The 25,859-nt window shown below is 39.1% G+C and overlaps 1 pseudogene; it reads left to right on the top strand.

Annotated features, from left to right (window-relative positions):
- Positions 1 to 22,495: 22,495 nt before the first annotated feature.
- Positions 22,496 to 25,441, top strand: LOC128031614 (uncharacterized; annotated as a pseudogene).
- The last annotated feature ends 418 nt before the right edge of the window (positions 25,442 to 25,859 follow it).

Here is a 25,859-nt window from a genome sequence, read left to right as displayed (position 1 = left end):
CATAAACTTTGTTTCATACCAAAAGTAACCTGCTCTTTCTAGTCTGTAATTACGATGTAATTTCCGCCGCATGAGGATATGATGTGTGATGTGAAACGTAGCAACAGTAACTATGGGGGGTAGGGATTTGCGAAGGGTCGAATGTGACGATGAATCAGAATTGTTTGGGTTAAACTAAATCTCCCTCAGTGATTTGTTCACTAAGTTTAACTGTTTAAAAGTTTCTCACACAAAACTATCATATAGCTTCAGAAGATTTTAAATATATGGCGCCCAATAAATTCATTCTATACTTTTAAGGTGCTTTTTTCATCCATTATTAAGTTTGAGATCACCATTTGAATTATTAGGATTCTGTTTTTGTTTGTTTTGTTTTGTTTTTCATGGAAAGAAAGTTATAAAGGTGTGTAATAATAAGAAGTGAATAAATGGTTGAACTAATCTTTTTAAATGCTTTTTAGGTAGGGAGCTCACTAGGTGTGGGAACAGCATGTGTGAATGTATTTCTTACGTGTATTTCGGAGCAGGGGAGGGGGAATGGAGTGGATAAGCTTTGAGATTCAGGACCTCCAGCAGCCTTCTGATCTATCAAAAACTGATGGAAAGACACAGTTCAATTTGTCCCACTTTCATAAAAGATAATTAACCTGTCAGTCTTCACACCATAACAGTTTCGTTATTTATATTTCGATTGGCAGGGGGGCACAGAGCAGTTCAGGTGGAGCTGAAAAGGATGTGTCCCAATCTGAGCCCACTCTCCCCTCGCTAAGTATGTGTCAAAATATCAATGTTACAGACATGTGTTGGAAATAAACACAAGTGACACAGTACAGTAATGGCTTATGTAAAACAGTGCATGTGTATGCAACGTGGAAATGCATGAATAGTATGAGGAGAGATCAATTTTGTACCGCTGAAGAGTAAAGTAGTTTTGAAAGGCCTTATGGTGTGAATAATGCAATGCTGTTTAAAACGAGGGTCAGTGGCTCCATAATCATATAAATGATGAGACTTCAAATAGTGATGTTCTGAGAGGGCTGATCATAAAAAGTCAGTCATCCTTTCAGAAATCCTCGGAGGACCTCAGCATTGTGCCTGCTGACCCATTCATATTCCTGACCACACTGGGCTGAGAACTATCAATCCATCACACGCACATCATTTTACTATCAGTATTCATTGCTCAGGTAAATATCCTTTTAGAAAGAACTTGAATTAGTATTTCCTAACATTAGAAGACTTAAAAACTGTACATAACTGTACTGAAAAGTTTGGTAAGAAATACAGTAAAATATTTAGAAACAGTCAAATCTGTACTGTGAAACATTACACTATTACTCTCTATTTGAATATATTAATGTAATTTAATTTCACTTCACTTCACTTAGAAATCATTCTAATATGCTGATTTACTGCATTTACTAAAGATTTCCTATTTTTTGCTGCTTTACATTTTTGTATACTATTTGATAATTAGTGATTTTCACAATCTTTAAAAATGTAGCAGTTAAATTGGTAAATTTTATGCATTCCTGTTGAATAAAAGTATAATAAGTATAAAACTATTTTTACATATAGTATTTAAATAATTGCATAAAGGGGTTGTCATATTGGGTAGGTATATAGTATTAAATTATTATTATTATTATTATTATTATTATTATTATTATTATTATTATTATTATTATTATTATTATTATGTTGATGCTAACTTGCTAAGTTTGTAATTTTTGTCACAACTTGGTTATTGTATAGTAATTATCCAATACTATGTAGTAGTTTAATTTTAATTGTAAATGAAAAAAAAAAAATCTACCATCAATACAGACACTGCATCCATTGTGTTACTCACTGACATACCCCCAACTCAGAAAACTCATAATAACTACACGGTGATGCAGTTCATGTCACTTCAGCTAACATACAATCTTTATGCCATATGCATCAACAGACACAGGTACTCATGAATACAGATTACTAGCAAAGTAAATTTAAATCTCAGTAAATCTCAAACAAAACTCAGTATCTTTCAAAGATTTAATGCCACAAACCTCGCAAACTTTGGCTATTGTCATGTAGCACATCAAATCAGAACTGAAGCAATCCATGTTCATAGTGTCATAATTAAAAAAGCAATAAAACAGATTTAACTTCCATAATCAAGTTAAGCAAAGTCTTTGCGCATGAAGTATGCCCACCTGGACTACTTATAATGTTCAAAATAGCACACAATTAATGAGCACATTATGCTGTGATGTTTTAACAGATGCATCTTCCTTAATTCCCAGGGGAGAGGATAGTTTCTGTTCCTTTCTCTTTCTAATACACCCACGTCCACAAGTTCATCTGTTCCTCCATAAGCACAAACACTGTATATGTGCAGACCAGGTGCGAGACCCCTCACTCAGCATCCAACGGTTAGTGACCTGAGGTGGCCAGAGAAAACACCCCACCGCTGACCCCAGTCCCACCAGGCGGCTCTTCTGATGGGATGAATATTCAAATGTCTTCTGATCTCTTTGGTTGAAGGTGAAGGGGGCTTGTTGAAGACATCTCTTCCAACAGATGGACCACATGAGCCCATCTGCTGGTGAGGCAAGTAAATGCTCAATGATGCATCGCAAAACGATTTAGCTTTCAAGGATCCCCGGCAAGTAGTTAGTAATGGTGGCATCTGCACCAAGAGCAAACACTCTATTTTAGATATGATCTATCGCCTCTCCAAACTAGAAGCCTTGTCTTAAAAAGACAGCATCTCATTTGCACAGCTTCATTTTCAAGCCACAGTGCGAGTCAAAAGCTTCACTCTCCTTTTATAAATGCCTTCAAAGTTATCAGCGCCACCACATGAGTGTGCCTTCATCCCACAATGAGCAGAGCATGATGCATTTAACATTTGTCATATGATCACGCTCATTGGCTTCTATTGATTCTTATCTGGCAGTGGCTCAAAGAGTGCAATAATTATATCTTTGAAAAATTCCTGCTTTAGCTTCCTATTCCAGGGGCTAAAGATGTTTCCACCTAATGTATTCAGATTGGCTCCCATCCAGACAGTTTATTATCATGGTCATTTTCTTATTAAGTGCAATCTTGTTTTGTTCAAATAAAGCGATATTTAGATATTCAACATTAATACCTTGAAATCTTATCTCTTTGTATGATGTTTGAGGGACATTTTAATCTCTTCTCCCACTGAGAAGTCTAAGATAATGTATTAGTAAACTTTAGACTGATTGTTTGGTGCTTATGGGAGACGTTAGAAAAGCTTCTCACGATTTACAGAGAAAACATTCACCTATAGTGAGCATAATTATATAATCATGATCGCTTTTTGATATGGACAGCAGGGTTATTGTCACTATGATAATAGACAAAGCTAGTGCAAGTGAACAAAAAAAAAATGTGGCAAAGTGGCATTAAATTAGGGCTAATAGCAGGATAATACACACTGACCATGCTATACTTAAAAAATAAATCCTTGTTGTTGAGCCCTGAATAGCATAGCAAGGTCCTCCTCACAATCTTCCTCTTTATCTAAGGCAGGCTACATATAGTGTAGTTATATAAGCATCAGAAGATTGAGATGTGCTCCATCCTGAAGTTGTGCTTTTCATATCCTGTCCAAAGAGTCTGTCCCACTGGAGTGCATATCTCTGTCTTTGTGCCTGTGTGTGGGCTTACATTACATTACGCCGTCTCTGTAGAACAGCACACTACAGCGTGTTTGCCCTTGTTTTCTTCGTCCTGCTTACCTATCCCTCCCAAAAGAAAGATGTCTCTCTGTGTGTGTGTAAGGAAAGAGGCAGTGGTGATCATTTGCTGCCAAAGTAAAGTGTTTGCAAACGAGCGTGGTGCAGAGGTGCAGCGCGCTCAAGGGCACATTTGTATAAAACTAATGATAGCATGTAAATGGACAAAAACTATCTGAAGAAAGAGGCATCCACCCCCTTGGTGCACCATCGTGTTGATGGAGTTCAGAATCTCATTACGGATCTAATACAATAACTGCCGTGTCGATCCGGAGAGGTGACAGAGAAACAAGATTAGCCTTATTACTTTATTATGTGCTGTGCGGCACGGCTCAGAGTGGACAATTGCATTAAAGCACAGATGAGATCACGTAGAGGGAATTGCTCCCCCTCTGCTCTGCCCCTGAAACGATTTAATTGAGTCCACATAAAATTAGTGGGGACAGATTTGGAATTCCTGCTGTTGCCACTTAGTAAACTCCCGACTTCTTTGACCGTTTCTGGTGGAGTGTTGTTTTGCTGTTATGGGCAGCGGTGAGGACAAAGGGGAGGGCGTTAACCAGCGAAAACGACAGATTTCTCTCTGTTGATGTGACAAGCTGTTCATATTCCTGCACTTTTGAGGGATATGTCCACAGATCAATATATAATCAATGATGCTTTTTTTTTTTCTCGATAATCTGTTATACAAAAAAATTCTAGCTCTTCTTCATCTGTCTTCATCTGTACCTTGTACTGACACCTACTGGTAGTTTGTTGTGACCAGGGGCTATCGGCTTTAAAAAGTACTAACAATACCAAAAAGGCACCATTAAATTATTATAAGTCGCCTAAAATTCAAAAATGGATCATAGTTTAGCTAATTTGTCAATTTAATGTCTGTGTCAGATTGATGGAGGGAAAGGTTTTGTTTGGCCAGTCCTTGTGCTGGTGTACACAACATCAGAGAAGATGTTTTTACCAAGAGGAGAGGATTTGTTTTTGATTAAAAATGTTGAGCACACATGAAAGAATGAATGATAGCTACAGTTCCCTTAGTCAATTCAACTCATATTCACACTCACATTTCGCCTGCAAAACTGCCTTAAAAAAATCTACAATTGCATTGTCGTTCATGTGGCAAATTGTGGGATACGATTTCCTCACAGCAGTTCCTAATATATGCAGGGCTCAGTTATTTCAACTGAGGGACATGGGACACGTGCCCAAAAAAGCACACATAAGGGAAGAATTGAGGTTTCTTTCATGGCTCATTTATCTGTCAGCGGTTCATCAGCTGTCAGGACCTGCTGATGATATCATGTGTGACATCTCACCTTGACCGCTGCTACCTCAGTGCCCTTGTCCAGCCCAGACTCAACCCTCTTCCCTCCCGGCACAACAGCATCCGAACTTATGGTGACCTTCCTCCACAATCTCACCCTCTTCCAAAGTTCCTCAGGGAGGCTGGCCTGCGGTGCAGGGATGGCCATCTGTGTCGGCCAAGTGGCCATGTACAGGCGCTGGTGGTTTCAGGATGCTGTCTGTCATGCTGACATCTCATGGCTGCTCAGAACATTCTAGCACTACCCAAAGAGCCATACATGAATACAGAAAAGCAGCAAAGATGTTGTTATTGCTTTGCATTATGTTTCTATCACTAAATCTGACTTTATTCAGATAGAAAGTTAAGATTTTAACTTAAGATTTAAATGTAAAATAATTTCAGAAGATTTAAACTGAAAAAAGAAGAAGAAAAGCCACACTGAATTGCTATTCTTTCTTGACAGTATTTGACCGTCTTAAGCTACTGAAATTCATGATACTTTATGGGCAGAAACTCCTTATTCCCATGGTTGGTTCATCATGGGAAATGTCAGTGGTGTAATGCTGTTAGTTCCTCAGTTCTGTGCTCAAAGGCTCTTGGGGTCAGTCTGCCACTCAAATCCATTTTCTTAAATTGAGAATAACTTGTCAGTACATTCTTCTCTACGTAAACTTAATCTCTGCATCTTCTTGCTGGAAGACCCCTGTTCATCCACATCAATTTATTTGATCATGATTATGCTGACTTGCCATTTTTTTTCCTGATATATAGATTTATTGACTTAACATAATTCAAGATGTCAAGAAAGGGCCTATATTCAAAGAAAGTTTTCGGCTAAAATGGCATTTGTTTTCCATCTCATAAAATCCCTAGTAAACAGGCTTTGAATTATTATTTTTTCTTTCTCCAGGACACCATTAAAAACTAGGGTGACCGGACTTCTCAAATTTTAAGGGAAAAAAAAATTACCTTTTCCTAACTATGTGTTTAAAACAGCCTTACAAATTAAAATATTACCTATTATTCTAGATTTTGCACATGCAAAAAAAAATTATTATTTTGCATTTTCACTAATGTCAACGTATCATATAATATACTCAGGGCTGGTTCTAGACATTTGGAGGCCCTAGGCAAAATGTATGTTGGAGGCCCCCCTGCCACACCCTCCTCCTCTCCACCTTTTAGAATTCAGGAGTTCACATTTACACATCAAATTAAATGGAGTAAAATTTATGCGTATTTGGCGAGCTGTCCGGGCTCATGGGCTCTGAATTTTGGCCCAGAATTTTTTTCAGTAATTTGTTCAGTAATTTCTTTTTAGTAACCCAGTAGCCCCTTATTTTGGATAATGAACAGTTTTATTTTTGATAGACTAAATGTCATATTATGTTTTGTAGAGAAATACATTTAATATACAGAAATCAGCTGCTAGTGGAAGTGATAGAAATAAACTACTAAATAAAAAGTCTAGTTCGTTTCTTTAACTGTATTCGGGTGTGCTTGTTCATATGCTTAAAATAATTTTCAATAAATATGGCAACAGTATTTATGATTGGAAAACAAAAAAATGAAGTAGGTGTATTATGATCGAGCAGAAAATGTAGACTAAACATCTGCGTTTTAGAAGATATACAGACAGTTGAGGTGGCTGTTTTGAAAAATAATAAACAATGCTCTAGTAAAGTGCGCTTGCTCTTTGACTGACAAACTTCTTTACTTTTTCTTTGACTTAGTATTTTGACAGTCAGCGCCTGACTAGGGCTGGAAATCGATTCCAAAGGATAGGAATCGATTCCTTGAGTTCCAATTCAGAGGCGTAAGGAATCAAGATTTAATTCCACAGGTTGTAATCGATACCATCGAGGAAAACCGACTCCTTTGTAAGATTCAGATCAACAGTTCATCATAAATTCGCCTCAATGAAACAGTGACTGGAATTACGATTAATTTCCGCGAACAGATTCTTTCGGACGGTTCATAACGTATCTATTTTCTTACAAAATTCTGCATTGTACGCTCAGATTCAAAGTGTCAGAAGCGAATTGTCCATCAACGGTGATCGCGCTCTGAACTCAGAATAACCGTCAAATGATTTATCCCAAAACGACGCTGATCGTCAGGCTCAGTTTATTTATTTTTTATTTTTTAAATACATTACAATCACTACAAAATAGATGATACCTGCATGACGAGCTGCACTTTCTGTGCGTGCCTGATTAGCCTCTTAGCAGCCCCTGAAGGATGCGTTCATTTCGACACCATCAGATCAATTTGTAGTACTGTAAATTGGATCTCATTCATAAAACCGGTGTGTAATCTCTTCATTCAAATATTCAGACGGTGGTCGTGACTCAGGTTTAAAGGGGGATATTAATTGGTTTTACTACAGTTGAATGACAATTGTTATATCCAATGGACAAACAGCCAAGTATTTTGCTGCTCTTGATTGGTGGACAAGCATATAGGGATGATTTGGAGGCCCCGCCTCCAAGCCCGAGGCCCTAGGCAACTGCCTACTCCACCTATAGGTAGCGCCGGCCCTGCATATACTTCATCACAGCATTGAATTTACCTTGGACAAATTACACGATACACGATATATATATATATATATATATATATATATATATATATATATATATATATATATATATATATAGACCTGGCATCAAAAATGGTTTGGAATGCCTGCTTAAACAGCTAAATTGATATCCTCATTATACAGTACACCATCACAAGCCTCTCTGACTATCATAAACTCTGCAGTCTTTCAGCATACACAGTTACCCCTGCTTCTCCATCTGACAACAACACACAGCAAACACAAGGCAAGACTGAGAGCGTGAAAGAAGAACGATGGTGGCTCTTTAAAAATAAAGTTGGAAGCAGTTTTGGACAAGGCAGAGGGAGGAAGAGTAATTTGAATGGTTGTGCTAATGACCTGAGGAGGAGCAGCACAGCAGTTGTTTCGCTGATTCAATGGCAGGTCATCGCGACAGATGTTCCTAACATATGTGGAGAATTAATTACCCACTAGTAAACAAAATCTGTGATGCAGAGAGTCATTTTGTCCAAATTTCTTTCGTTTCGCTGTTATTAAGGGGCATAATTTTTCTTGATCAGTCGGGCCCACTCCAACGCAAGAGCTCAGTAAAGGGCTGCGCTGAAGGCCTGTGTGCAGCACAGACGGGTCTTTAATTGGCAGAGTTGATTGTCAGCCTGCACAATGTGAAAGCCCTTGATTATCTAATTGGTTGATTGAAGCGCAGTGCGCCTGCCAGGCCACTTCACCTACATTTTTCCCAGCGGCTACAATGTCGGGAGTGTTTTCACTGAGAAGAAACAACTTGGCAGGATGGGTATACACACTGGTGAGCTTTCAGCTGCCAGTGCAGAAAGACAAGCACATTGCTGGGTTCAAGCAGGAGAGTACGTAAGTACTGGATAAGTAACAGGAAGAGAAGCTGCACAAATGGCTTAACGACCTGAATAAAGCACCACTTAGAAGTGAGGACAATTAAGTGCTATATTCATTTGGCACATTTCTTTATGTCATTCTATTGGTTGGTGCGATGCAAAAAGTTCCGGCTTAATTGAAAGATGGAGACATGCATTAACCAGGCACGCTGTACCTCAAGAAGCTAAAATGAAAATCAATTCATAAATAAGGAATGACATTGTCCTCACAAACAAGGCAGAAAACGCAAGAGGTAGTTAGAAGTCTCTCAACATCAAATAATATTGATTTTCCACCTCCTTGTTCACACCTTCAGTTCAAAATTAGATTACTTAAACCACCCCCTCGAGGTGAATTATGCATTTCAATAAACCACACAGTCAGGTTTAAAAAAAACACAGTCTGTTCATATGACAGAGTACTGTCTAAACAAAAACAATTCTGTAGCCTAATTGCTAGTGTTGAGACTGATATAAGGCCAATATACAAGGTCAATATCTGTAATATTTCTGAGGATAAAATTAGCGATTATAGGCATAAAACATTAAATTTTATAGCCATCATTATTAAAAATTATACAGTATAGGTCATTATTTGACATAATAATTAACATGATCAATGTTTTATAATAAACTGAGTTATTTCATTGAATATAATGGAACAGAAATAATATTAGAAAATATACAGCCCCCAGTATTGATGATTTATCAGTCCTCAATGTTTTGTTACTTCATTTGAAGAACTCTTTGCTCAGCCTGACCAATAAAGTCTTGGAAACTAACATAAAGTCACTAAAATGATCTATATATATTTCTTCAGCACAGATAATAGCGGCTTACTCAATCATAGAGTCGAGTTGGAGACGTTTTAATGCAGCATGGCATCTTGATTAGCTGAGGTTCAGCTTTAGAATGATCTCTGACGTGTGCCTGCTGTTCCTCACACACATCCACTCACTTATTGGCAGGATTTCCAAAACACAGAACTGTGCACTGCATCATCTGGTCATAAATGTAGTGGGGTAAGGCTAAAGCTATGTGTAATAGCTTCACAGGGGGAAATCCAAAGACATATTTCTTAATTACATCCTTAGCTTATTGATTTTATGACACTGTTTCTTCAAGATTACACATCAGTGGAAAAATATAGCTAGTCTGATTCATTTCCCAGCCTTCAGTCTGGCACTTTGTTAGCCTCGCACTTACAACAATGCCTAATATAGCATTTATTTTTATTTGCTGTCACAAACTCTGCTTTTGAAAGCAGTGTAAAAATGTTGTAAAACAGCCAAGCACCTGCGACCACACTACAAAATAAAATCTATATTGTGCATCAAGTTGCTATGATGCTTAGCCACTGTAAACGACCTACCACAAAGCTAATGGACTATATTACCCATCAGAAGAATATATAAAATATATAAATACAGACATTAAGGTTTTAAAAGACCCAGAAATTTCAGAATAATAGTTCATTTAAATTTTAGCTTAAAGAACTGTCACTACGACATAAGCACTGCATACAGTACTTTGATGAATACTTATTGTTTTGCTTAACATCATGCTGGAATTACCTTCATTCGTCCAGTTTGTCTGCTAAAAAAAAAAAAATTATAATAAAAACTGGACCAACTGTATTGTACAGTAACAAAGCAGAAGCTTGCATTATGTTAGGGGCATCATGATAAATTTAAGCCTGTGTTTTGCCTCTCTTTTTCTTTCCCCTGGTCTCCAACGTCCTACACAATCAATCAGCAGCCCCTCCGTTATTTCCCTGTCTGCTAGATTTCAGATCACTGAATGTAAATCCTTGACAAGGGTATCTTTATATAATATTAATGTGCGCTGTGGAGGGTTCCCTGTGAACAGAGAGCTGACTGCCAAATAAAGAGTGATCAGAGGCAGGTTACCCATCCTCCCTGGTCCTCTGTAACTCTAACCCCCAGGATGGATGGAGCATCATTAGGCAAAGGAGCGCAGCCATTCTCCACAGAAACGGCCAAGTTGGAGGTACCCATCAATCTTGCTGCGCCCGCCCTCCCTCAGATACTGTCAGAGCGTTGGGTACGGAGGGGCCTGTGTTGGTGTTTGAAGACCTTCTGTGTCACCTGTAGCCCATCTCATCTGCAGGCATTTGGGGTGGTCACTTCCCCTTCTAATTTATTTACTGTAGGAAATGGCCACCAAGGAGAAAACGGACAGGGAAGGAGAAAACAAAAATGTTGCCATCTACCCACCAGTGAAGTGGCCTACGGATTGGGCTTCGCTACAGGGGACGGCTCAATCCCTGAGCGGCTAAAGTAACCTATGCTAAGCCATCAGGATAGTTGTTACTTAAACCAAATTCTTATGGGCATATAATTCCACATCACTTTCTTTGTGGGAGACTTACACAACAGATGCATGTACATAGTTATACATTTAAGTATAACTTACATGAAAAATCATAGTTTGGTGAAAGTATGTTTTATAATTGGTGAATTTTGATATTGAATCATATTCATTCATTTTACTGAATTTATCTAATTCAATTCATGTAAAAATAGCATTTAATAAAAATAACATAATATTTGACATATTTATAAATATTATATATAAAATATAGTAAATAATATTTTAGTTGATGAGCTAAATCTAAAAACATATAAACATTAAAAAATGAAAATGACAACAACAACAAAATTCCATTTAAAAAAACATATTTATCAACATTACATAAGAAACAAAAAAAGAAAGAAGAAAAAAAGAAACAAGATCCTTCCAAAACATTGTTAAATAGTTCTAGGAAAATAGACCAAAAATAATAATAATAATAATAATAATAACAATCTTCCACATTCTGAATTAAACCTAAGAACAAAGCCTGTTGGGTAAGGATTGCATCTAATTGATTTCACTGTTAGGGTTAGGGTTAGTTAATGTAATAGAGAAAACAGTGGGATATTTAAATCAAAAGGGAGTGCCGTCAGGCCCGGTGCACAGAGGAGAACACAATGATTCTGAATTCTGTGTCTGGCTATTGGTAATCAATTGGAATGGAGCGAGGATTGAAAAACTGTCTGCTTTGCAGTTGTGCTCAGTTTGAGCAACAATTTGAAAATAACAGTGAGAAAAAAAGAGATTGTGACAAAGTCAATATGGAGAGCCACTTGAAGGACAAATGAAAGAATTGCAAAGTACCCAAATCTTTGTTACCATGTCTGGCTGGATGTAAGTGGCAGCGGCATTGAGAAGAGCTGAATGGAGCTTTCAAAGAGCAACACAATCAAAAGTCAATAATGCAACAGATGAACAGAGACACATGAATATTCTAATGCAACCACTGTGTTGTACCGCATTAAATCAAATGCCCGAGGCCACGAGCTAAGTGAATATTTCTCATGCATCTTCAATATTACTGAAATATTAATAAGAGAGAAGTTAAATAAGAAAATCTCTCCCTGGACCTGCTTTACAATCAAATTTAAAAGCAGACTCCTGTGTCAGCTGTAGTAACATCATTATTATAATGGATGTTTCTGTAATCATTTCATCAAAGTACTGGAGCTTTAGTACATTTCTCCCCACACAGCATTACTGTATCAAACTGAAATAAAATGACAAACGATTTATCACGTTGTACATTTTGCAAATGTGTCATACTGGTACGGCTACGTTTTAAATAATTAGGAAAAATTGGATGGGTAACTTTCTCAATGGGCAATATTAATAAATACGATTAGAATTTGTTCTGAGCAATGCTTATCAAATGTTGTTTACAGTAAGTTATTTGGGAGAGAAGGTTCATCATGATAAAAAAAATAATAATAATAATAAAAATATGCAAGACTTTGCTAAAGGCATTGTTCACTCTACTCATTTACTCACTCTCGTATCACTTCAAACCTATCTGATTTTGTTTTTCTTCTGGAAAACACAGAGCATTGCCAAAAAATTTTTTTTTGTAGTAAGCTTTAATGTGTGTTTTATATATTAAATACAGTCTAAATATGGATCTAAATATTTGAAGTTTGCTCAATTGTATCGTTGTTAATAAATTATTCAATTATTCAAGCCATGGTGCATGCTGGGAATACCAACATCACCAATTTTAAAGAATTTGAAACGTACTTATATCTGTCTATCTAAATAATATTGTAATTATTTGCTTTTAGAATTGATTGCAAATATAGAATATGCTTAATATTCACATTTCTTTTTTACTCACTTTCACTTTGTGTGTGTGTGTGTGTGTGTGTGTGTGTATTACATACACACACACGCGTGCACACACACACACACACATTAAAAAATATATATAAAGAGAGTAGCGAGAAATATAAAATTCAATTTGTTGTTCAAAGGAGTAATGAAATATTCCTTTAATATTCTGTTGAGATTTCAGGACAAATGTCTCCTCTGTAGCAGAGTCTTATGATAATACTCTGTTCTCTTGCTGCCCTCTTTTGTCTTGTTCTATAGCTTACTCATGCTTTCTCCCTCTCGTCTTTCGTACGCACCCTCCCCACCCTCCTCATCCTGTCTGCCAAAGGAGTTTTTCAAAGGATAACTTTTAGGGAAGGGAAGAGGAGAAGGGGGTTTATAGGATCTGGAGTTGAGGGAGGGGGAGAGCGTTCTTAGTATCTGACTTGTTAGTCCACCACTGTCCAATTTGTTGAGGGTGGTGGGTTTGATTAAAGCAGAGGTCCCTCCTGCTGCTCCCCCTCCCATCAATCACATTGATAAGTCCCAGAAAGGCAACATATTGCCTGGGAAGAGGACAGGGAGGGATATCAATTTCACTGTCGTGCCGTTCACTCCCCACCCCAAACATTCTCGCACCATTTTTGTGAAAGTGCAGACCGCCAAGGAGGAGGTGAAGGGGAGAGAGGATGTAGCAGTTCTGCTGGGGTTTGGGGGGTTCAGCCAGGGCTCTGGGGATTGAGAAGGGGCAGGTTTGCAGCTAGAAAGGCTGGTCAGGGTCAGTCGAAGTTTGTTAATGTCTTTTTCTTTTTTTCTTTTCAGGTTAAATATGGTAGGTTCTAATACTAGACTCATTTGTGCTGACGCTGTTTGCACTTTACAGGCTATACAGGCTTGCTTCCCCTCTTGTGCTGAAATACATATGAACTGCTTCCCCTGTCATCTTAGCAACATCTATGGCATTAAACCAGCTGTCAATCAATAGCTGTACAAAGATGGGGATGGCAGGCCATGGTGAAAGTCATAATGACTGGCTCAGCTCAAAGGAGAGAATTAAATGCATGTCCACAATGTCATAATAGCTGTTATTCTAATTCACTTAAATTACTTTGTCAACTTAGTCAAAATCATTATGCAATATCATCACAAAGAGATCTTTAGTCATACACTTACATTAGTGATTGACTGAAAACACATTATTTCTGTACAGGAAAACATTAAAAAAGCAAAGCAGAACTTGATGCAATATTAAATGTTTTCCATACCTTACAGTAAATCAATATATTATGCAGAAACATATTAAACAGAATAAATACATAAATATAGAAACATTTATATATAACTCTAATATATAAAAAATATTGGTAACACTTCACAGGAAGGTTCCCTTTGTTAAGATCAGTTATTTATATTAGTTAACATTAATTAATAATTAATGCTCATTATTTATGTTATTAACTAATGGGACATTGTTACTTTACATGTTTTGAGTTAGTAAATGTATCTTTCATCAGGACCATTAAATTCTTAATTACTTGTTATTAACTATAATTACCAAATTACAATAAAAAAGTGCTACAAATTTTGACTGCTTTTTATTTACAAACTGCTATGTATTTACAAACAACATCTGTCTTTTTATTTGATAATCTTTTTATATCTCAATTAGACTTTGCTAAAAGTGCGTTTGATTCTGTGTGGACCTCAATCAATTATTATTATTTCCCCGAGATGTCGTCAAACATAACAAGATCACAGCAGGAAGTTCATGTCACCAACCCCCCACCCCCCCCCCCCCCCCCCCCCCCGAACATGATAACTCCATTTGCCTCTAGATTTCTCCACCAAATCTCCCATTCTGTTGCATTCACACACTCAGTCACGTACAACTGGTACCAGCATTTGCTTTCCACCTAATGGAAATGCTGCGAAAACCCCAAACGTCAGCACTTTTCATCACTTTGCAAAGCCATTTTATTGTCCTTCTCGGTTCCTTTTGAATGATAATGATGAAAATTACAGTTTGGCTATATTAATAACTATACCTGAAAGCAGAGAAAGACAAAAGAAAGGAAGAGGGGGAAAAGGTTTCTGCCTTTTTACCATTGCTAAGTGCTAACATTGGATTTCCTGGGCCCATTGTCATGTACCCTGGACCGGCAGCTATTGCATTGTGATGATAATGGATTCGGTGTTGTTGGCTCAGAGGTCACGAGGTCAACATAAGCTCGTTAATGGACTGTGAAATAACTAACTGCAGATCACATGGTGGGGGAAACACTCTCTTTCCTTAAATCAGAGGCCTTTTTCAGGCACCACGCGATTGGATTGAATTTTAATTGGCAAGGCGTACACCTGGCAGCAGTGCAGAGAATATTTTAATCTTTCAAAAAGGTGAGATAGGGAACGATACAGACAGCGGTAACGGCTGACGGGATTGTGAGGGTTAGAGCTAGAATATGGAAGGTCAGTGTGGCCTGCCTTTAACAAAAATTGCTTTTCACTTGTGTTTGCATGCTTGAACCATTGCGCATCTGTGCTCACATCCCAGAGTGGGCTTCCCTGGATACACAAGCCAGAAGGGGCGTCACATCCTCAAATTTGGCAATGGGCAATGAAACGTTAAATCACTGTGATTGGTGAGGCTTGGAATTTGGTAGCTTGACATCACCAATCATTAGGCTGAAGGAAAAATGACCACAAATTAATTCATTACGGGAAAAAGAATACATTTTAGACAGATAAAATTCAGTAAGTTTCTAGCGATTTAATGCCATTTCTAACATTTTAAACTGAGCTATTTGTCTTGCATTGTAAATACACATGGTTATATTGATTATAATCACTTGCAGTACTAACCAGCCTGGAAGCTATTATGGACTGCACTTACAGTATAGTAATAACTTTTAAGATTAAATCTGTTTGACTCAAGTGTGCATCTCAAACAAGTGATGAAAAATAAAAATAGAAAAAAATAAAAACTTACTCCCTTTTCCAATAAATGTTTATGAAAGAATTCTGTTAGATAATAGATTAAAACTGTCTAAAACAATTACCTTGCCTCCTTCATATATTTTTAAACTAGGATAATCGTCCACAAAAGTATTAAATGCTATAATAATCTAAACAAAAACTGAATTAAGACAATTTTTAGACAAAACATAACTTCATCTGTAACATCATTTCCATTACAACTCACAAGTTTGCCATAATAAAGTTACTTTCAAAACATATTTGAGATGAAAACATTGTTATAAAAAAACAACATTTAAAATTGAATTAAAATATGTAAGACTGTTTTAATTAAAAAATGTAATTTCCATCATGGTATGCAATTAAACATTATTTGAGATGTGGTGGAAATGTACATGCAGCTTTAAGCTTTACTGTGATGTATTAACTAATAAAAATGCAACTTTTAAAAGTGGGAAAAGTGTGTTTTAAGAAAGTTTATTTTCTAAAATTCCACATTGCCAAAAGTGCCCACACTTGAAAATCCAAATCCAAATATGAAGTATCAAACTGAGGCAGGACTCTGGAAAGGCATGATACTTTCTGTATGTCTGTATGGTCAGTATCAAGCCAACTCAACTAGGAAATGAGGGCATGGTTCAGGAGAACTCAAAGTGCCTCCACCCTCCTCCAGAGCAAACTGCAGGTGGCGAAATGAGGTGCTGAACTTCATTACTCTGATAGAGCATGTTCCGTGTGAATATAGGATAAACATCAATTAATTTCAGTCAATAAATAATGTTTTGAGGTCTTGCATCAAAAAAAGCAGAACAATTACTTTTCCATTTTTCTTGCCAAATGGGCTGATGAGGGAAAACAAGGTATCCGGCCGCGTAAATCAGTCTTAATTTTGCCTTCCCCATTAAAAAGCCACTATTAAGACCCTCCTCGCCTCATTTCATCTTCTTCTTGTTTCACTTTTTCAATTTGTGCGAAAGGGGGAGTTCACTCATCATAAAATTTCACTTTGGCTGGCCTATCATTTGCATCTGATCCAATAAATAGCAATTAGCATTAACAATTAAACCAGAGAGTGGAACCAATGCCCGCTTCCTAGGAAAGCTGATGAATGGCAACGAGGAAGCTTTTTTCAAAGGGAGCTGGGGGACATTAGCTTCCGTGGCCTTGCCGTAAAACCGCGTGCTCCAGGAATGGAGTACATCCTGGGCTAAATGCTGATATATTTGGCTTTACAATGACCCGACACATCTGTCGTGGGGGCTGAGAGGACGCCGTGCACCTCTGTGGGTGGCATATTTGTGTGAGGGAAAGATTACATGGAATTTCAATCTAATCTGCCACCGTGACTTCCCACCAAAGTGCATAAGTGTCATGTGGCGCATTTAGTTGTAAAGAAATCACATTTTATCCTCACGTCTAAGTGAGGTTGAGTTTTGCCCTTGCACATCGCAAGCATACATATCCTAGGAATCTAGACTATAACTGTCTCAGCTGTACTTTTCTCAGTAATAACCGGAGAGCGACACCTCATGCGGCGTATTATCCACGGGTGGCATATGGGTCTGTTTAGCCTGGTGTAATAGGAAAGCACATTTTTTATGTTTTGTTTTAGTGACCCATTTTATTCCCTCTCAGCAGTACATGAAAATAATGTCCAGGTTTGAGAGAAACTGAAAATAAAGTCTAACAATAAGATTAAGACACTCTCTAATGATTCAAACACAGCAACGTGTGAAGAGAAATAGCATCAGTTAATGACATGATGACTTACTGCACGAGACCCCTCCTCTACAGTCTTGTATGCCTGGATGCTTGGCTTTATGTACACAAAGGGTACGCTGTTCAACTCTGCTGAAAAGAAGATCATTTTGTCCATGCCTTTTGATTGCCTTTGCTTGCATTAATCATCCAGTAAAGCACTGACACAGCAGTATGGGTGCCCTGCCTAACAAACCATGGACTAAGGACAGTGACACGCAAAAGCAAAAAAGGGGTTCCGGTGAAATTGCAGGAGAGCGGCAGTCATTCTTTTTTCTTCTTTTTTTTTTTTTATTAACATCACAGACCCATTAGAAATCTCCTTGTTCACCTTCAGTGGAGCAGCAAATGAAGAGGCTCCAGAGCACAGGACTCCTACCGTCTCCACGCGGCCACGGCGCAGGCCAGCGCCAGTCATGTTGTAACGCTTGTAAGAAACAGATGTTCCTTCCCTGACAAATCTCCCCTTTTGATTTATTATTAATTTGCTCAGATCACAATGGAGAAGTCTTTGGATCATTAATTAAATCCCACGCAAAAAAAAAAAAAAGGAAGAAAAAAACTGACCCTCACAAACGTATTACCAGGAAAATGACTTTGACACCTGAGAGCAAACTGTCATGTATAGGAAGATTAAAGCTGGGAGAAAGGTATAAAAAGTAAGAGTCTGAGTAAAAATACACTCTAAAAAATAAGGTCTGGGTAACCAGATATTTTTATATGAAAAAATAAAATAAAAAGAATAATAATAATAATATTTTATTTATATATATATTCTCTTCTGGTGAACCATTTTATATATATATATATATATATATATATATATATATATATATATATATATATATATATATATATATATATATAGGGTTCACCAGAAGAAAATATATTATATAACATATTTCCAAATAAATAGATTTCATTCATTACATGATGACATTCAATTTCTTCAATATTTTTGATTTTATTAAATACAAATATAAAAATACAAAATATTTCAGAATTATAATATCATTATGTAATAAAACAATATATATTTTGGAATGCATGACATGAAATATCATGTTGTTTGTGAATTGTTAAATGTCTTTACTATCACTTTTGCTCAAATCCTTGGCTAATAAAAGTATTACTTTCTTTAAAAAATAAAATAAAATGACCCAACACTTTTGAAGTAGTGTATATTCTAAATATAAAGCATTTCAGTTTAAATATCCCTGCTCCAACCAGATAATCAGTCAGTCATGACAACCTGCTGTGCTTGTTATTAAAAATCACACAACTTGTGAAACGCTAGTATATTGTGGGCAATAGCTGCCAATTCCAGTGTGTCAAAAGATCTTATAATTGGTCCTTTTGCTTCACTTGTTGAGAGCAATTAAAAAAGAGGAAGCTGTCCCACTGGTCAATCTCCAAACTCTCGCCAAACACCATGGCGCTCTGGGGGAAGTCATTGCACAGTTTGATAATGCAGTTGTCTATGTCACACCCCAATTAGAGTGATCTCACATTCCTGAAGGGTGACAGTCTCAAAGCGACTGCATGCCAATCAAATTTTGTCATATCTATGACATCATCTTGCAATCTACATTGCAGCACTTCCCAAGATATTCGTTGAAGTCTAATCTGCATCCTGATGTCCGACGAAAGCTAAGATTGATTGTGTTTGAGTACAGACGCCTATAATTTTTTTGAGTTTGCCCAGACCCCTAAATGAGCATTGCTCAAAATTAATCTGACACACAGAAATTTTTAGGAGAACTTCCTAACATGTCTGGTGAGATCACATACAGTATCCCAAGGACTTTCAGACAAGAATCCAAGGTGTTCCAGTAGGTGAAGGTCAAGGACCGGACTATAACAGAGCCTGTGCCCTGATCAGACAGAAGGGTCACATGACACTTGACTTCTTCATTACAGTTTCCGGAGAAGATTAAATACCTATTGACTGGCATCACAGTGAACAAAGGTTTGATCTTAATGTTTTCCCTAGTTTCCAACTGCTTTGTTTGATAAAAGAATGTAAAAATACCTTGTAAGTCCCGGCATACAAGGCTGTTCCTGTTGCAAAAGCGCTTTGGGAGCTGCTAAAATTAAGTGATGTCACTTCTCAATGACACTTAAATGATACTGGAACTCAATGAAAGAGTCGGGATGCTTTGGAGCATCTGCTGGAAATAGTTAAACACACAAACACACACACCCCAAATGACAAAAACTTCCTTTGTCCCTGCTTCCACGAGGACCGTGGGGGACTAGGCCGGTCTAATTAAGTCGATCCGTGGGGAGAGCCGGTGTCATTTCTACTTGGCATCAGCACTCTGGCACTGGCAGCATGGCTGGCATTGAGCATCTCAGAGGAGAGATGGAGAGACAGATTTGAGGAGAGAGATAAGTAGGAGACATGTAACTGATTTGGCACGCGCCAAGAGCTTTGGCATGTCTGTGGTTCGGCGGCTCCTGTCTCTCTCCATCTCCCCGGGCTCCTCAGTGTGTTTGAGTAAGCACTCTGTGTTTAGACAGCCCATTCCGGCAGAGCAGGTACAACATGTTTTAATAGAAACAGAAACGACAACAGGAAGCTATGATCAGTCAAAGAAAAACATCAATTCAAATGTCAATAGATTAAAACCAGTTTCACGGATTTTTGAGTACAGGGGAGCAACTGGCTACAGTACACAAGCACAAAAAAAAAAATTCTTGTTGTACCTCAGTTACAAAAAAACGTGTACTGTCATGAAAAATATGTATAATATGTATCATTAAATACTGGAAAATCTATCATTCAACTAATATAAATAAATAATAGAAACTGATTTTCAGGTCCATCTACTGAATTGTAACAACAGCCAGACAATTTATTTACAATATGAATGAGGCTTTACACAATATGCTTGTGAAAAAAACTAAACTATTAAATGAATTACATTTTTAACCCCTTACTAGTAACCCCCCTTTTTTGGCATGGAGACCGAAATTACATACCCAAAATAAAAAGGTTTCTGCTCATGATTCTTTCTGACTAGATACATAATCAACCTTTGTTCACAAAGCTGACACTTTAAAGTTTACTGTTCAGGAATCAGAATCACTCAGGACTGTTATGATAATAGAGATATATAAGCTCAAACATAAAAACAAAAATAAAAATATTAAAAACATATGTTTTAAATGTATTTAAAAAAATGTTGATGTAGGAAATGAGTTTGAAAACACAGTGTAGCTAAGGCCACAAGTCTTCCAAGACTTCATAAAAAATTTCATAATCGAATCTGTAAAACTGTGAATTTTATGAAATATTTTCTAAGGCCATGTCATGTGTGTTTTTAGAGAAGGCTAATCAGATTGATTTATGGCCCTTGTCATCTCTGTAAGATCTCACATGTAAACACTGATGTGTGTTTTATATGTGTGTTTGGCTGTGAAAACTGCCCGTTTCATGATTGTATTGTTCTCACCAAACGAGTCTTTCACACCTCCGCCAGGTATGACACATTATCCGCATTATTCTTTTATCATTATTCTTTTGTTTTTATTCCACCTTTATTAGCCTTGATTGTGGTTTTTCAGGCTTTACAAAGCAACAAAGCAGCGATCTCACTTCAGTCTCTCTTTGCATTTAGCCCTTATTTATCAAAAGTCTTACTATAAAAATACAACAAAACATTTTCTTACGACCTTACGTGAATTATTGAGACAAAAATGCATTATGAAGAAGAAAAGCACCTGCTATTAGTAGCATTGGTGCTAACGTTAGCATCAAGCTACATCTGACAATTTATGAAATTATTAGTACACTTTTACTCAAAACTCACTTTAAACCCCGATCGAGTGTTTATAATAACTTCCTTTAGCGATCAGGGGTGGAATTTGGTCGTTTACTGTTGTAAAAATATGTTATTTGTAGCCTTTTTCATCGCTGCACAAGTTAGCATTTCCGATGTACATTTTCGATTTTTTTTATAAAAACGCCCCAGATCTAAAGAAATTCTCATACCAAGCTTTACTATCGTAATCGCGGGTTTATTATTCGGATATTTTGTGTGTACAGAGGTGTTTCAGTGTTGTTTTGGCCAGATAACTACCAGGAAGTGTGCAGGAAGCATGTGACACGATGGGGCGGTGTCCAGATATGAAACTCTAAGAGGGACGTTTGAAAGACCCAATCAGAGTCTGAGTCACACACCGCACGAGCTGTGACCACTGCACGCATACACAGATCGCTGGGAGAGGCTGTTTATCATCTGATCGCGTAAATCCGTGGAAAATGAATAGAAATGACGATTCTGTCTGAAGAAATATGAAGTAAACATCAGTAAATATATCCATATATCTCCGCAGATATGCATCTTTTGTCTATAAATCCTTATTGACGCTGTTCAGTGAGTCTATGTGAACACAAATAAACCGCTCTTGACGTGATTGAATATGAGTGAGTTGTGAATTTCTATTCAAAATGTGGCATAATACGGATTTATTATTTTGCACTCCTGACATAAATCACTAAATATCTGTCACTGCAACAATGTTTTATCAAAATATTGGTCAAATATCGAAGCTTGAGTCTTTAAACTTTCCATTGATGCACAGTTTGTCCAGATGAAGTAAGACAGTGATGTTTAATGTGCTGTGAAAGTGAAACAATAATAAACTGGGGCCGTCAGCGATGTTTGCACGCAAAGGGGTTAAAGTCATGGGAGGGAAAAGATCAGGATGATGGAGGACATTGCCTGATTTAAAATGCTTTCAAAGCACGTTTTAAAAGGGACACAGCTGTGAAAATGTGATAGTAAACATATTTTAAAAACACAACATTTTGTTTAGGAGATATACCCCTAGGGATTCCCGATAGGGGGGGGCGGAAGAGAATCCCACAGGATGGATCAAAGGATGACGACATATGGCAATGAAAACATGACAACGACAATGGAATGCAAATGTGGCAAGATATGCAAGAACCGACATGGCCAAGAGGAAGTGTATACAGAAGGAGGTAGAGTCACAGCGCACAGGAACTACGCCTGGTGAGACGCAGGAGGAGCCAGGCCCGAAGTCACCCCACCATGCCCGGAGCCTCCAGGTGATGCAACCACCTAATGCACACAGGACATCAGAACATCGTCGGGTGAAGTGGCCCAAAGCTAGCAAGGAGAAGGAGTGGCGTCAGTTTGACAAAGACGCAGATACCATCTTGGAGAGCTGATCAACGTCTCAAAACGATGACTACAATCATCATCAGCCTAGCTGCAGAGAGGTTTGGACTTGAGGAGAAGCGAGCAGCGAAGCCCCCTTATACCACGAACAACAGAGCAAGTAAAATCCATCAGCTCAGGCAGGACCTGAAGACCTTGAGGCCGCAGTTCAAGGTTGCAAGTGAAGAGGAGAGGGGACCGCTTGCGGAGCTATGCAGCATAAGCCACAAAAAGCTGATGACTTTGAGGAGAGCGGAGGGGCATAGGAGGAGGAGGAAGGAGAGGTCCAGGAGGAGAGCTGCCTTTCTAGCGAACCCATTTGGATTTACGAAACAGCTGCTAGGACAGAAGCGGAGCGGCCAACTCACCTGCTTCAAGGCTGAGGTTGACCACCACCCCAAGCAATCCTACAGTGATGAGTACAGAGAGCAAGACCTAGGGCCCTGCAGGTTCTTGATCAATCCACCTGCACCGGCTCTGGACTTTGACGGGAAAGAGCCCGGTTGGAAGGAGATCCAGGAGGTGGTTTGAAGGGGAAGGGCAAACTCCGCTCCAGGGCCCAGTGGAGTACCTTATAAGGTTTATAAGAACTGTCCAAGACTACTCCACAGACTCTGGAAGATCCTGAAGGTGATTTGGAGGAGGGGAAGGGTAGCAGACCAGTGGAGACAGGCAGAGGGTGTTTGGATCCCGAAGGAGGAGAAGTCTCAGAAAATCGATCAGTCCCGGACCATCTCACTGCTAAGTGTTGAAGGAAAGATCTTCTTCAGCCTCATTTCCCGGGCGACTGACAGACTACCTCCTGAAGAATTCCTATATCAGTCCAGAAGGGAGGAACCCCAGAGGTACCTGGATGTCTGGAGCATACAGGCATGGTCACTCAGCTTATCAAGGAAGCCAGAGAGCAAGGAGGACCTCAAATCTATGGATCCATACCCCATAAACTGGTCGAAGAGGCACTGAACCGGCATCACACCCCGAAGAAGTTCAGAGACCTCATCCTGGACTACTATGCCAACTTCCATCTGAGAGTCTCCTCCGGAACAACAACCTCACACTGGCACAAGCTTGAGAAAGGGATCATCACTGGCTGTACAATCTCAGTCATCCTTTTTGCACTCGCCATGAACATGCTGGTGTAATCTGTGGAAATGCAGTGTAGGGAGTCCCTCTCTAAGTCTGAAGTTATACAGCCACCCATCCGAGCCTTCATGGATGACCTGACAGTGACCACAACATCTGTCCCAGGCTGCAGGTGGATCCTGAATGGCCTTCAGGAGCTGATGTCCTGGGCTCGCATGAACTTCAAGCTGGCAAAGTCAAGGTCCCTCGTGCTGAAGAAAGGAAAGGTTACTGACAAGTTCTTCTCACTTGGCACCACCAAGATACCATCACTGACAAAGGAACCTGTTAAGAGCCTGGGGAAGGTGTTCAATTGCAGCCTGCGAGATGCAGCTTCCACAAAAGCGACCAACCAAGACCTGGAGACCTGGCTGGCCGTGGTGGACAAGTCTGGCCTTCCTGGCAAGTTCAAGGCCTGGATTTACCAGCACAGTATTCTCCCTCGGATCCTATGGCCCCTCCTGGTGTATGAAGTCCCCATTTCAACGGTGGAAGGTTTTGAGATGAGGATCAGCAGGTTCCTGCGCAGGTGGCTGGGAAGCCTGAGCAGCATCGCTCTATATGGGCAGAACAACAAGCTGAAGCTTCCCATGAGCAGCCTGAGCGAGGAGTTCATGTTGACACGGTCCAGGGAGGTCCTACAGTATCGGGATTCCAGTGATCCAAAGGTTGCCCAGGCTGAGACTGAGGTCAGGACAGGGAGGAAGTGGAGGGCTGCCGTGCCAGTGGACGACACAGAATCAAGGCTACGGCAAAAGGTTTTGGTGGGCTCAGTGGCACAGAGGAGAGCTGGCCTGGGCAGCAGAAGAACTCCTCGCTTACGACAAGGCAGAAGGGAAAGAGAGGAGGTCGCTGATTCTGGAGGAGGTGCGTGCAGGAGTTGAGGAGAAGCGAGCTTGACAGATGGCTGGGATGCAGCAACAGGGCGCCTGGACAAGATGGGAGCAAACAGCGGAGCGCAAAGTCACATGGACTGAGCATTGGAAGGCTGAACCCTACAGGATAAAGTTCCTGAACCAGGCGGTCTATGACGTGTTGCCAAGTCCATCCTGGAGAAATGTGAAGACACCAGCATGCCCCCTCTGCCAGAAGACAAGAACATTGGAACACATCCTGAGCTACTGTCCAAAAGCCCATGGTGAAGCCTAAAAGCCATAGCAGATTCTATCTGCAGTGGAATTAGCCACAGCAAGAGCCTACGCCCAGTGAAGACCACAGCTTTTGTCAGAGCTGGGGAGAAGTCAACACTAGCTGCCCGGGGCACCTCCTCTGGCCTGTTGGCAACGGCGCGTGACTGGGAGCTGTCAGTTGATCTGAGCAAGCAGCTGAAGTTCCCTGAGGCAGTTGCCATAACAACATTGAGGCCAGACATTGTGCTCACCTCAGGGGCCTCCAAGCAGGTAATTCTCTTGGAGCTCACAGTGCCTTGGGAGGACCGTATGGAGGAGGCCAATGAAAGAAAGAGGGCAAAGTACTCCCAGCTTGTGGAGGGTTGCCAGAGCAATGGGTGGCGGGCAATATGCCAACCCGTCAAAGTGGGATGTCGAGGGTTTGTGGGCCAATCCCTTTGCAGGGCCTACAAAATGCTTGGCATCACAGGGGCGAGCCAGCGAAGGGCCATCAAGTTGGCCACTGATGCTGCAGAAGTAGCATCAAGGTGGCTGTGGATCAGGAGAGTTGAGGTATGGCGTGTAGGGTAGTAGCGCTACCTGGACATAAGCTGGGACCTGATCACCCCAGCTGGGTCGCCTAGAGGAGGGGGTCTGATTGTTGAAAGACCCGAAACCCCCCGTGATCCTAGGTTACATCACTGATGATATGTCCAGGTGCACCAGACGGTGTATCTAAAATCTTGTTTAATACAGATACACAAACAAAAATAACAAAATACATAAATCATAACATATTTTAAATTTACATTGCAGTTTTAAGAGTATTGAGTAATAATGTAATATCAAGTTTCATAAAATACAGAGAAAAAGGAAACAAAAATGTTTTGCAAAAAAAATTCTATTGATCATCTCAGATTAATTTCAAAAGTGAAATATAGCTGATAATACATATTGATAATATATATATATATATATATATATATATATATATATATATATATATATA

Source organism: Carassius gibelio, chromosome A17 (genome assembly GCF_023724105.1).
Source record: "Carassius gibelio isolate Cgi1373 ecotype wild population from Czech Republic chromosome A17, carGib1.2-hapl.c, whole genome shotgun sequence".
NCBI classification, from domain to species: Eukaryota; Metazoa; Chordata; class Actinopteri; order Cypriniformes; family Cyprinidae; genus Carassius; species Carassius gibelio.
Note: the sequence above shows the minus strand (reverse complement) of the source record. Positions and strands in the feature narration are given on the sequence as shown.